The sequence below is a fragment of the Podarcis filfolensis genome (genome assembly GCF_964270895.1).
Source record: "Podarcis filfolensis genome assembly, chromosome: 1".
NCBI classification, from domain to species: Eukaryota; Metazoa; Chordata; class Lepidosauria; order Squamata; family Lacertidae; genus Podarcis; species Podarcis filfolensis.
Window position 1 is genome coordinate 36,486,319 of NC_139604.1, and position 14,224 is coordinate 36,500,542.

Consider the following 14,224-nt stretch of genomic DNA (forward strand, 5'->3'; position numbering starts at 1 on the left):
GTGATTGGGCCAGATCCGGCCCCCGGGCCTTAGTTTGCCTACCCATGTAATCTAATCATTATAGGAGCAAGCTGTTGGACCTTACTGAGCGATCTCTCTCCTAAAACACATCAAAACGTTTCATTCAATGTTCAGTCCAGGAGCATTCTCAAACTATGAAGCTGCTCCTTCTAGGGGCACACATCCCTGTCCAGAATAAGCCCTCTCAGACCCAAGAATTCAGAACACATAATACCTCCACCTTAGCAAGGTTCAACTTTAATTTATTAGGCAATATCCAGCCCATTGCCACCTCTAAGCGCTGGGCTAGAACCTGATTCAGGTGGAAAGGAAAGCCAGAGCTGTGAATCATCTGCATATTGATGACACCTCACTCCAAATCTACGGATGGCAGTTCCCAGCAGCTTCAAATGAAATATTAAGTAGCACAGAGGGACACCACACAGGGCAACTCCCATGCTGCTGGGCAATATCCCTTATAACTACACCCTGGGAATGTCCCCAAAGGTAGGAGCAGAACCACCAGCCCTCACCTCCCTGAGCTGTTCCAGAAGGATACCATGGTTTAATAGTATCAAAAGTAGCACAAAGCTCAAGGTGACTGAGTAGGGTTCAACACACCTGCCTCTTTGCTCACTCTGATTGCTCACTCTGTATTAGTAGAACAAATGGAGTTCTGCACTACCACCTGCCTACCTTTTTAGTAATATCCAGTCTAGTGAACTAGCACTGGCTGCCAGCTTCCTCCTTCTAAGTCTCAGTGTTGCACTTGTAGAACTCAACAGGGAGGAGAATGGAGACCAAAGTAGAGTTGGTTGGCTGTACTTGTCACTGGCTCTGGCTGCACCCAGTTTTGAGCTCTCTGCTTTCTGTCTTACCAGTCTCAATGGGCACTAGCCGCCACTGACTCATATCCATTCATCAAATGCTTTCCAGTGTCATGATATGCCCCCTTTTTTTCAAGGCAAAAAAGTCAAAGAAGAAAATGCCGAATCTCTAAGGAGTGCCTGAACAGGAATATGCTCATAGATACTGTATGATGCATTTTGACAAAATCTGCTCCTCAGGGGCATAAGTTACAAATTCCTTTATTTCAAAAAGGTGCTTTCTTGGAGTTGTAGTTCACCCAGATATTTGTCAAGGAATGAGAAAATTATAACTATCTCCCCTGAGGGAACTTTTTGTCAAAATGTGTTGGGCCGTGCATTTGAACTAACAATTTTTTCTCCAGGCACCATTCTGCAAGTTTGCGCCTCTCTCTTTTTTGCTTCTGTGGCTGTTTGTGATGCTTTCGGCCTCTTCTCCTTCTAGGTAGGGAACAAGCTCAACTGACAAAAAGAACATCCTCCTGTAATATTCTGGCTGAGTTAAGGTGCCCACTGTGGGAAGGTGCTCTGCAAAGATTTCCTCAACCTCCTTGCATGACCTGATGCCCCACTTTTGGCTTATTTACACCAACACATTAGGAATGGGAAGTTGCCTTATGTGGAGCCAGACTGTTGGTTCATCTAGTTCAGTATGGTCTTACCTTACCTGGATTTCAGGCAGGGGTCCTTCCCAGCTGTAACTGGAGACCTTTTGTGTGCAAAGCAGACACTGCACCATTGTGTTGCTTCCCTTCCTCTTTCTTTCACCCTGCTTCCCCCCCCCCCCCGGGCCAGATTTAGGTTCGATGAGGCCCTAAGCTACTGAAGGTAATGGGGCTCTTCATACGTCCAGCTGTCCTTTGTCAACAACCAATTGTCGCTGTTTTTTGTGTTGAATATATGCTATATGGTAATCTGTGGACCTAAAGGGTATGTAAAGCCATTTGCACATAACAGAATATGTATTTTATCAAAGTAATTGTTGAACTGAAATACAATGAAGAAGTATATTAACAGTGAATTTGGGGGAGGGGCAAGAGAGTGGGACTCTAAGCTATAGCTTGTTTAGCTTATATGTAAGTCCGACACAATTTCCCCCACAATCCACCCACACCTTAATGATATGATGCCCATTGTCAGTTCACTATTTTCCAGGTGGGTGATCCATTTAACAGCTTTCCCTTTCGCCATTAGAACAGAAACATGTGAACAGGCTCTATAACTGGATTGTGTATTTGCCATCTCCTTGCCAACACACTTAATAGTCCACAATTGTTAAAGCCATGGAATCAGTGGGATCTATTTGCTAGGACATCTTCCCCATTTCTTTGGCAGGGTTCACAGCTCTTTGCAGCTCCAGTGGGATGAATGGAAAGATCACAGCAGCAGTGTTTGTCTTCAGCTTTCTCAAGATATAAAACTCCTAAGTCCTCTCAGCCTTTAACAGCCCTTCCATTTTCAATAGATCTCTTATTTCAATATATTTTGTGGTAGGTGAGAAAAATGAGAATATATTATGCCAAACAACAACAATAACAATAAGCATAGCCTTGCTTTTGTTTTGTTTTCCTAATGCAGATGGCAAACGCCTTTAACAACAAGAAAGCTTGGGTTGGAATAAACTGTGAAAATAGTTAAATAGGAAGAAGTGTTGCAAGACAGCAATTTGCCAGAGTAAGGACAATTGAGACCCACATGCCGTAAAAGATAATACCCTTATATGAATTGGCATGTGTTAGCTATTATGCAATTGTTCATTTCCCACAGATTCCTTTTTATAGGAAACTTTGGAAAATCCCCGAAGAACTGACCAAGTCATTTAACCACAAAAGGTTTCCTTTCAGTATTGGCTGGGAGTGGGCGATGAGTATTTTCATTTTGTTTTTGAAGCACCAGTGGGTTGTTTTTCAACTGTCAAGATTAGCAGCTTGGGGCCCTGCCACAAGGGTCATCTGAAGTGGCAGAGGATGGCGGCTATGCCTCCCTTGAGCATGTCAGCTGTGTGCATTTTTGCCATGCCATTTCTGTGTGTGTGTGTGAATGCATTTGGCTTGCCAACTGCATTGGGGCTGGTCTGCAGCATTCCTCTAACTAGGAGCAGATGACGTTTCATGCAATCAAGCATTTTCATCCCGGGCTGATGCAAGAGGCACAGGGGATATTCATTTTGTTGTTGTTCCTTCTGCTCTCAAAGCAAAGAGCATTCCCATCTCTGAGCTGGACACAGAACCCTTTTTTCCCTAGCAGCTGAGTACTCTTTCCTAGTTGGCACCCTTGGCCATTTTTGTTGTTGCTGTCACAAATATTTAATGCTGATATTTTTGGCAAGCCGTTTTTTCCCCTCTTGAGTGGAAAGAGGGAAATCTGAGTTTCTTCCACAATTCTGGTCTGATTCTTTTTTAAAAATGGTATTACTCCTGCATAGCTTTCCTGACTAGCTAACAGCTGGCCTACAGCCCTCAAATGTTCTCTTCGTCCTGAGTGACGCCATCAGCGGACCTAGGTATTCTCAATGGTGCCTCATTAGACTGACTCAGCTGTGGGGGTGTGGAAGGAACCAAAGAATCCTTATGCAGCAATCACATATTTAAGGTCTTCCTTCGTTCCTTCCTGCCTTCCTTAAGAGGAACATTTATGTAGTGGAGGAGTGAGAACCTTTGACCTGCAGAAGCTGTTGGCTTCCAGCTCCCATCTGCCCCAGGGATAGTAACATAAGAGCCCATCTAGTCCAGCATCCTGTTCTCACAATGGCCAACAAGACACCTATGGGAAGTCCACAAGCAGGACATGAGTGCAACAGATGGGAGTTGCGGTCTCAAAGTCTCTGGAGAGCCACAGCTTCCCTACTCCTACTTTAGAGACTGATCTATAAACCAGGGAAGTATTTGATGACATACAGATGGGGAGGCTGAACTCACCCAACCTTATTGTTATTGTTGGTATTGGTCTGTCTCAAGAGACAATGGAAGAGTGCACCATTGGGGGTATAGTCAAACTGTTTGAAGAGTTACAGCTCCTGCTGTGGCTGTAGAGATTGATACAGGAGAGACCCTTTTGGTTGCAGGCGGGGCAGATGAAGGCATCCAGATGCACTATGGTGTTTCATCTCTCTGCACTCCTCCCAGTGGTCATTTCTCTGCTGATCCCTGCTGTGGATGCACAACCTGGCTGGCTGTCTCTGGGCATGGTGGTTGTCTGCAAGGTATTCCCACACAGCAGGTTTAATGTTGCCAGCCTTCATGTTACGTTTGCAGAAATCTTCATAACACATAGTTATGAACACATAGTTCATAACACATAGTTGCTTCATAACACATATTTATTACATAGACCAACTACTTAAGTTGGCCCCAGAATCTCATGGTGCTTTACCATGCAATCCTAGGCATCTCTACTCAGAAGTACAGTGGTACCTCGGGTTAAGTACTTAATTTGTTCCGGAGGTCCGTACTTAACCTGAAACTGTTCTTAACCTGAAGCACCACTTTAGCTAATGGGGCCTCCTGCTGCTGCCATGCCGCTGGAGCACAATTTCTGTTCTCATCCTGAAGCAAAGTTCTTAACCTGAAGCACTATTTCTGGGTTAGCAGAGTCTGTAACCTGAAGCGTATGTGACCTGAAGTGTATGTAACCCAAGGTACCACTGTATAACCCACTGACTTCACTCAGGTGAATGTGTGTGGGATACAGATTGCAGCCTTCACCTCATTCCTTAGCTCATAAACTCCAATCACTATAAGCAACTGCTCGTACATGCTAAAGAATGTGTGAAGGGCTTGTTGGAGTTAGGATCCCACTCTTGGGTGGACAACCTCTACACATGTACATCAGTGCATGCATATGGTCACATCTGATGCGTGCCCAATATGTGGCTGCCAGGAGCACAACTGGTATCCAGGTCAGCAAAAGGGGGCCTGGCCACCACACACAAGTGCAGTTGCCCCATGATGTGTGAATGTTGTTTGCCTGAACACCACTGGTTTCAGCAGAAGTAGTCCAAACTGCATAGTCAAGGCAATATCCATTGTCTTCTTTATGGCCATGAAAAAAATGTGCAATAGACTCTTCCGTGCTTATTTTTCCAAGCTGAAAATCCCTTCCATAAATGCAGGAGGCAACGGCTACACGTTACCAGTCTCTGCAGCCACAGAAGGCACTGTGATTCTCCAGCGGTTTGACTTCACTCTCAAAGGCGCACTCAAGTCGGGTGCCAACAAAAAACCAGGGTTCCACATGTGCAGCCCCAGTCAGATTATTGCCAGCAAGCAGGATATCATTAGAAAGGGAATATAGAACTTCAAATTGTCCTTTCCCCAACAAGTGATGGTGCTATTTTAATACAATCTTGCTGAGACTATAGCCATGTTCAGGCCTTCACCTGACCACATATGGTCATAAAACAACCCCATTTCTCAATCTTGTGTGACTTGTGAGTGCACAGCACCAACTGTTAACTTTAGGAAATGCAGGCATTGTCATGCTCTGATCATGCTCACCAACCTGGGCAAAGTTAGTCATGAGATATATTAAGATTTTTCAAAAGTGCATAAAAATATAGTGATTTAGGAGGGGGGGGGACTGTCTTTTTAAAGATGTTAATTTAAAAGATGAAAGAGACGGAGTGAGTCAAAGAAGTGCTCATGAAAATCATTCGCAGCAGAGGAAGAGGCCAGCGAAAGAAGGATAGAGATGTTTGACACAATGGCAGATCTTCTTAGACTTAACTAAAAGGAAAGAGAGAGAATCAGATGAGGAAGGAGTCCAGATTAGATGGGAAATCAAAAAGGGTAGATAAGAAGGGAACAAACTATGGAGAGCCTTCAAAAGTTACTTTCAGAAATGAATGGAAGAGACACAAAAGGCAGCCAGTGGAAAGAGCATAGCCATAATAGTGAACTTAATGCAAGAAAGAAACATTGTGCTGAAAATACATCAAACGGGCACATTAAGGAAAAAGAAAAGTGGGTGGGGTGGAAGGTACATGTGCTACAAATTGTTAAGACCTGAAATAATGGAATGGGTTGGTCAAAAAAAAGAGAGTCAAAAGAAGTGTGCTGTGGTTATAATTTCTGAAGGATACCAACAGATGAATTCTGGGAACTGTAGTTCATTAACGGTGCTGAAAGTTGCTGGGAGACACGTTGTGATTTCTGCTTGGTTGGTTTGCTGCAGCTGCTGCAGCAAAAAAAAAGGGGGGGGGGAGCAGAGAGCCTGTTTTGCTTTCCACTCCAGACAAAAAACCCTAAACCTTTGCAGGTCCCCTCTACCTCCATTGTGAAGGGTGGGATATCTGCCTTCTCTCTGTCTGTCTCTCTCTGAATGCTGATTGCTGCTCCACCCCCAACCCCCCGCCCCCGGCAGCCCTGATCACTCTGATTAATTTATTGAACTGTGAAGTGAACATGAACCAAACTAGTTCATTTTGTAAAAAGACAAATGTGAACTGGATTGTTTTGGGATATGATGAACTTGATCTAGAATGAGTTCTTTTTAAAAAAATGAACTTCCCAAGCTCTGAGTCCTGCATAGTCGTGCTTGCTATTTAATGAACCTGGAGACAAGTTTGTGGTATTCCTAACAGAAAGGCAACAAGATCGGAAACAAGATCCCTTGTCACTTAGATAATTTCTTATCCATCAACAATATGCATAACTACTAGCTAAATGTGAACAGTTTGGGAGAACAACCAGAGTTCTCTGTAGCTTCACATATATTAATGTGACAAGTGTAAACAATTTTAAAAATCAAATGCTCACCAGGGAGGGCTTCCTTCAACGAAGCATGACACTGGCAGGTTTCTCGGGAGGAATTCCTGTTATCCAGATACCCTATGAAGAAGGTGCCAGTTCAGGGATCTGGAAGTACACCTGCAGGTTCTGTCCCATCTGTTAAGAAAATGGAGCTGCCATACAGTAGGCGGAATCGGGGGGGAATTTCTGATGCTTTGTCCTGGATCTTTGGCAAGTCAATCAAAAAAATGCTGCTTTGGGGGCGTTTTTTATACCAAAAGCTCAACAACTTTTGAGGTATCCTGAGTTTTACTTTTTGAAATAGGGCAACCCTACCTACTGCCAATCATTTGTTGTTCAGAGGTGGAAAGGCATGTATTAGAGTCTTTTTTCGTAAACCCAAACGTCTGATTTATTGGGTGATGATCTGCTGATCTGGTTTTTCATGGGATTTGAGCTCAGCCCATGACAGGAATGAACATTTATTTCTCATGTGGTAATAGATATTCATTTACTAGTATCAGAGCACAAGAACACCTGTTGCAATGACTCGTCAGGATCCAGTCATTTCCCTGAATGGGAGAAAAAGTGAATTCCCCAAATGTCTGCTTGGGTTAATCTTACCTCCTTGAACTGTCTGAATGGGATTATGCTAACTTTATTTTGGCATACTTAATCTCTGCTCTGCTCTGCTTTATAGTGGCACACCATAAAGTTTACAGCACTGGTCTCTAATGAATTTCTTTAAAAAGAAGAAGAAGGGTATTTTATTGCCTTCCTGAAATAAATGCTATCTTACATGGCAAGCACTGCTGCCTGATCCATTTGCATATGCTGGCTGTTGCTGTTCATCTGTGAGAGGAAAGCACTTCGTACATGCTCCAGAGTAGTTGTATTATTACTCTTCAGCTTCTAAGGCAGAATCCTGGAAATGACAATAAGCTGCAAGGCGAAGCCTAGCTGAGATTAAGCCTTGTGAGACCCGTGTGGGGTTTGGACAGGGCTGCCACCTTTTTAAACTGATGTGCTCATAGGTAACATATTTTCCCCAAACACACAGACCATTTGGTACCTCAAATTTCACTACAGGCAGGAGCTTTACCCTTTAGCAGTAAAACTTTCAGCCCTAATCAAGGCAAAAAATGAGTTAACGGAGCTCTTTAAAATAGATCAAATAGTTTTCCAATCCTGTAGGGTTCCATCTCTATTACATACATCCCTTAATGTGCATTCATTTTACTGCTGGCAAAAGGGGGAGTTCGTACTATTTTGTTTATCTGTTTAAACCTTTTTCTTATAACAAACTTTTGGGGGGACGATAAAGAGGGTGTGTCATTTCCTACATTGCTTTGCATATCTTAAGATACATAATTAATCTGCTTCCTGAGTTCCTCTGTATCAGCTTTTCCCTGGTTATCCCTGGTTATATGTTACAGGCCAGTATCCGGAGCCCTGGAATTAATGATATTATAGTAGTGCAAAAATATTTGTTGTGATTCAAAATACATTTCCTTCAGCTGCTATATCTTTTTAAAAGGACTTCATTATTGTAGGAACTAAGGATCTCAGATGGTCAGTCACCTAACGGTACTTAAAATGTTCGTAGATTTTTTTGTGGTTGAATAATAACATCTGTTTTGATTTTTGAACCACAAAAGTGCATTTAATCTGGCCTTCCTTTATTTGAACTTTTCACATCTGCTTAGGCTTGGTTCCCATGAACTAAATCCCAGATCCCCCTTTCTTTTCTTTTCTTTTTTTAAATGGAGGAAGTTTACCTGTGCCGCTGTTGTCCCAGTTCCAAAGACAACTTTATAGGACTCCGATAAAAAATGTCCAAAGGAATTCTACACAATGCCCAGGCCAAACTTTCACGCACAGGGAGTATGACTACACTTCCAGTTGATCCTCAATCTCAAGTCAGTGACCCACCGCACTTTTAAAAAAATACAGTTGAAGGAATTCAGAAAAACAATACTGAGAAACTTCTAGTTTAAACATTCTTGTAAAGGCTGGAAGTTTAGCTAAGCAATCTACAGGCACAAACTTTGAAGACCAAGAGGGTATGAATCTTCACCCACCTTCCAGCGAAATAAAATCAGGTTTTGAGGCAGTGGGTGGGATGGAGGAAAATATTTCAATAGTGGAGAAGATTCCCAGAGAGGTTCAAAGCCTGTTGTTCACAAAAAAAGCAAAACAAAGTTGTGCGTATGTTTTGTGGGGCAGGGGTTAGTCTTATAATAACTGGAGAGATGTAAGTGCCCCTGAGGAATAATCCTCTGTGGTCTAAAACAAAGAAAGTAAGAAGAGCACATAAAGGTTCATCTAGTCTGGCATCTTGTGGCCAAAAGTGGTCAGCCAGGAGCATCCAGCAAGCCCTGGATGCAGGGCATGAAGGCCACAGCCATTTCCTTTGGTTTGTGCCTAGCAGCTATCATTTAGAGGTATACTGCACCTAACTATGGAGGTTGCACTTTGCTATCACAGCCATCATAATCATAATTGACAGGAATGGAGAGGAGTGCCCACTCTCTGTTCTTCAAGTGGTGCTCCTGATTTCTCCCTCTGTCAGAAGAGCAGCTGGCCCTTTCAGCCTCAGATGCCAATAGGGATTGCTGCTGACTGCCTCTTCCGTATTCTCTGGGAGAGCTGAGTTCCAGTCCTTGACACTGTAACAAGCCAAATTTGGAGGACAGAGTGCAAGCAATTCCTGTGAATATCCCTGGGACTTCCGCTATCCTGGCTTGGGAAGATCAGCACAGTTGTTAACCAGACACACTGTTGCACAACATATCCCACATGCGGCCCTGCGGAACTTTAAAGGGAACGTATTTTGCTTGCACTGGGGCCAGGTCAATAAAATCACTCCACCTGAAATGGTTTGACCGAAGGGTTTGGGAGACTGAGAGAGAAAAGATGTTATCTGCAGGCTGTCCTTGTTTTAAACTCAACCCCTTCTCTTTTTTCCTCCCTTCACACCGACTGTCATTGAAACTGCATCATGATAGAACAATCTGTGGGAATTTAACAAGTCAGAAATGGATTAAAAAGCACTTTATGACTTGTTAAAGAAATCCCCTTGTTCCTCAGAAGCATTTTTAGTATCTTATTAATGGCATTTGATCCGACTAACATATTGACTAGTCATTTGAATAAGGGATGAATCCTCCTTGATGGATCACAAAGGGAATATAAATTGAAACGAGGCATTTTTCCAAATTTCCCATTTTTAAAAATAAACCCTGTACAGAACAATATACCTCAATCCATTTTTACTTTGTCTCGCAAAAGGCTGTCCTGAGGGTACCTTGATTTGAGCACCAAATGATCTCTATGTCCAAATGTGCCTTTTAGCTAACTTAGGATGTGAAGATTGTTCAACCTGTAATATACCTTAAGCTTATGGGCTATGTGATCTAATGGGCACATGCACATACAATACATAAACAAATGCCCCTTTTTTTTCTCAAAGGCAAAAAATCCAAGATGCTTGACCCAAGAATTTGTTGGGGAGAGTACTGCTGCAATCAGGGCCTGCTTTTGGGCTTCCCACAGGGATATGGTCAGCCACTGAGAACAGAACGCTGGACCAGATGGGCCATTGCCTTATATGCTGTCAGTGGACTAAAAGCACTAAGCTAGTCCCCTAAATGTTCCCAGTATTAAAGCCTGGCTCCTCCATCCCAAAACTCAGGAAGCTTCTACCTGCTTAAGGAGGGAGGCACAGTGCTCTGATGGGGTCCCAGTGCCCTCCTGCCACCTTTCCTAAGCCTATATGACTCTGGGAACCGGGCCATCTTTAGCAGATGTGGCGCCAGAGTGCAAATATCCACCCACCGCCCCCAAATTACCACGGAGGCTTGGGAAGGAAGCTGCACACCCTCCAGCCATACAGTTGGTGGGGCCCAGCTTCCATCCTAAGCCTCTGAGGGAATCACTCTCCTCCCACGGAGGCTTGGGAGGCAAGCTGCACGCCCACCAGCCATATGGTTGGCGGGATGCAGCTGGCGGGTGTGCAGGGAAAGGGGAGGCTGCCAGCAAAGCTGCACAGCTCCCCCAGTCACTGGGGTGCTCCTGAGAGGCTGGCGCCCTGGTGCAATGAACCACTAAACCGTATGGGAAAGACAGCTCTGTTTGGGAAGGGGGCAGGGGAGCTGCACCATCCTGTCAGAGGCCTAACGTCTCTTTCCCAAAGCCTGGGGAGCTTAGGGAGGCCATGCCTGGTGTGATGCTCAAGCATGCAACACCTCCCCTCCCTGTTTTCCTTGCAAACTCGCTGAAGGCTCCAAAGATGGTTAGCATTTTTTAAGCAATAAAGTGTTTGTCTTTTTTAATTAAGGCATGCACATTGTTTCTTTTATAAAAAAAAACAACAACACTCTGCTATTGTGCACTTAATTGACCACAATATATTGTAAACATAACTTTTCTATGCACTAGAAGAAGAAGAAAAAAGTGTGACTTGCTTTATTCCGATATTCGCTTTATTGTAGGGATCTGGAACCAAACCGGCAATACCTCCTTATTTATGTGTAATAAATAAGCTATCAAAGAAACCTACAAAATTCCCTCCTCTTCACAACTATTGGGTCTGTGTCCATCAAAAAGCTAACCTGCTTCATGTGTTTGCTTTGCGACAGGACCGTCCACCCAATAGCCCTGCCTCGATATTCAGTTCAGATTGTCACGGTGCAGCACAAGGGGAAAGCACGGGAGCTCGTGAAAGAATTAGTTCAAGGAATTAGCTCCAGGTGGCTTAAGCAAGCGAGACAAACCATAAGCAACAGAGGATGTAACCACTTCCTCCACTACCATGCAGTTTCATGAGCATCTCTGTCCTGGGAGTGGGGAGGAATCCCTGCATAGCGCAAGCTATGTACACCTGAGCATCTATCCCACCCAGACATTTCCAGGCATTGTTATGGGATGCAACACCATGTATCACTCAATAAGCCATTTATTTGAAGAAGGGAGACTAACCTGTGCTTTGGCTAATAGAAACACAATCTGGCCACAGATAACCTGGAGGACAAAACACCTGACAAAACCTTGAGCAGTGGCTCTACTCATATTAAATTTACTATGCATAAGGAGTTAGAGCAACATGATACAATGTTTGATGCTGTTGTGATGTTGCAGGAGCATCAAAGCAGTAAAGGGGTGAAGCCACCGTACTGCAATGGTTCAGGATCAGAACTCCATAGTCTGGCAAACTAAAGTTTAATATGGGGGCAGGGGGCGGGAAACAGGGATTCTTTCATACTAATTTAAATATGCATTTGGTTAGAGTGTTGTGCTGATAATGCCAAGGTTGAAAGTTCTATCCATGTACGGGGCAGCTGCAAATTCCTGCATTGCAGGGGGCTGGACTAGAGATGATCCTCAAGGTCCCTTCCAACTCTAGAGTTCTATGAGTCTTCCATTTCTAGTGAGAGAAAAACAGGAGCAGTACCTCTGAAGCACCCTATAGCACAAACTAATGGTGCTGTGAAGTAGGAAGGGGGTGGAAGGAACGGTCTCTCTGCCGAAGCTTTGTAGCCCAGATCACAGCCTGTGTCTATTTATGCAACACAATCCTTTGGGAGCAGCTTAGACGATTAATATTCCTAAATGGCATTTTTGGGTTCTTTCAGAGCAACTGAAACCGTATGATCTGGCCACACGATTCATGCCAAGCCAAATCTCTCAAACTTGACAGTGTCAGGCCTCTGGGTGGGAACATCATTTACAAAATAAAAGAGACATATTTCAAATAAAAGTGCTGGCAAACACAAAACCTTCCAAATGTCTTGCAAATTCTCTCTCTCTCTTCATGGATTAATGACCCTACACAGGAACAGGACACTTTGCTACTTAATCCTACCCATGTCTCTGCAGCTCCCACTCTCACCAAAGCGGTGATGGTGGCAACTTTTTCTTCTTCAGATCAAACAGGAACTAAAGTCTGGGAAGATTTAACAGCAGAATAAAAACAATACTTCCAGGGGGAGTGAGGGAAGGCAAATAAAAATGTTAACCATCTGCAGTCCTTACTGCCTCTGTTCTTTTCTGTTTTATTTGACATTGTATCATCAGCATTAAGACATTCCCCTTCCCTTCCCTTCCCTTCCCTGCTCTTCTTGCTTCCAGCTTTTCAAGCTATCATTCCCCATTAAGGAGCAATCGGACACACAAAGAGTTCCAGGGAATCTTCGCTTAGGTAAATAAAGTCAACAGGGATGTCATGGGCAAATATTCCAGGCTCTTCCCCGTAGGTGGAAGTGAGGCCAAGGAATGGAATATGGAAAAGCAAACCTGTGATATTTCCCATTTCTTATGCCAGGGGTGGGGAACCTCAAGCCCAGATCCAAATGCTTCCCTATCTGGCTCTCAGAGCTCTTTCCAGGCCACACCTCAGTGTGCCTGTTTCACACCCCTAGAGCATTTACCTGGCTTGAAGTTGTCCTGATAATGCCTCTTACTGGTCTGGGTCGAGGATAGAGAGTTGTGTTTATACACTAACCTACTGTACAAAGTCTTTAAGAAAAACCTTCTGCCTATGCCTACCACTGTACTCACACAGTAGTCCAGAAGGGAATTTGGCCTTCAAGCTTGAAAAAATGCCACTCCTGGCATTTGCCAACCCAGAATCGGGGCTAATTGACCCCATACTGCCCATGTCATTAAGGTTGCTAAATTTCCCTGCCCCTCCTCCTCTGTGTTTAGCTCTGATCTCTGTGGTCTGCCAGGGAACCAAAGACCATTAAGAGGCTACAACTTCTGCCTCCCAATAAGAAGACTGTGGCAAAAAATACACCTTCAGCCAATGAAGGACCAGCTGTAGGGAGCTTGCTTCCTGCTCCCTACCAGAAATAGCTCTCCACTCAGGGGCTCTCCCAAGACAACTTCAGCTACAGAGTTATCGGGTACACACAAAATAGCAAACATGAATTACAAGGAGGAATCCATTGAGTGGTGCATATCACCATTAAGAATCCATAGCACAGTAAGCTGAGGAAACAGCACAGAAGTGCTTTCTCAAAAAAGCTTAACATGAGTATAAAAAATAGTCTTTCATGTAATAAGCATTACAGCTATAGAGATTTTTTTAAAAAAACTGATCTAAAATTAGTGAAGGGTTTACGAAGTCCATGCTTGCCTTTGTAAACTGAATCTCCTGTCGATTATTTTAGAGGGCTGCATTCAGGGATGAAGTGTTCACCTTAAGGGAGCTGCACTGTAGCCCCACCCCTAAAGCAGAATGGGGGTAATGCTCACTCTGAATTGGTTTTGTGACACAATCTCATAATGAAATCTGATTGGCTACATGGTGTCATAATAAAAACAATTCAGAGTGAAGGCTGGAAGCATTGCCATCATTCTAAACTGAAGGCAACAGACTCATGGAGGCAAATCTGCCTGGTTACATAGTGTGGTGATGTTACCACATTGACTTTGCAGTTCCTGATTGGACTGAATGATGTAGAGAGTGAGAAGACAAGATCCAATTAAAAGATTCCATGTTTAAAGTATGGTGAACATTGGTGCAGCCTATTTTGCTTTGGGGCAAATGTTTTGTGGTGTAAAGTTTTTTGGGGGTTTGTTTTTGTTTTTGTTTTGCATCAAACTCATTATGTCATAAGCTGATGT

The 14,224-nt window shown here is 43.7% G+C and overlaps 1 long non-coding RNA gene across 1 annotated transcript; it reads right to left on the reverse strand.

Annotated features, from left to right (window-relative positions):
• Positions 1–8,577: 8,577 nt before the first annotated feature.
• LOC310749665 lies at positions 8,578–13,815 on the reverse strand. The gene is made up of 2 exons (XR_014541696.1): positions 13,719–13,815; positions 8,578–8,768 (listed from the first exon to the last, which is right to left on the reverse strand). It is a non-coding gene; the product is annotated as an uncharacterized lncRNA (long non-coding RNA).
• Between the last annotated feature and the right edge of the window lie 409 nt (positions 13,816–14,224).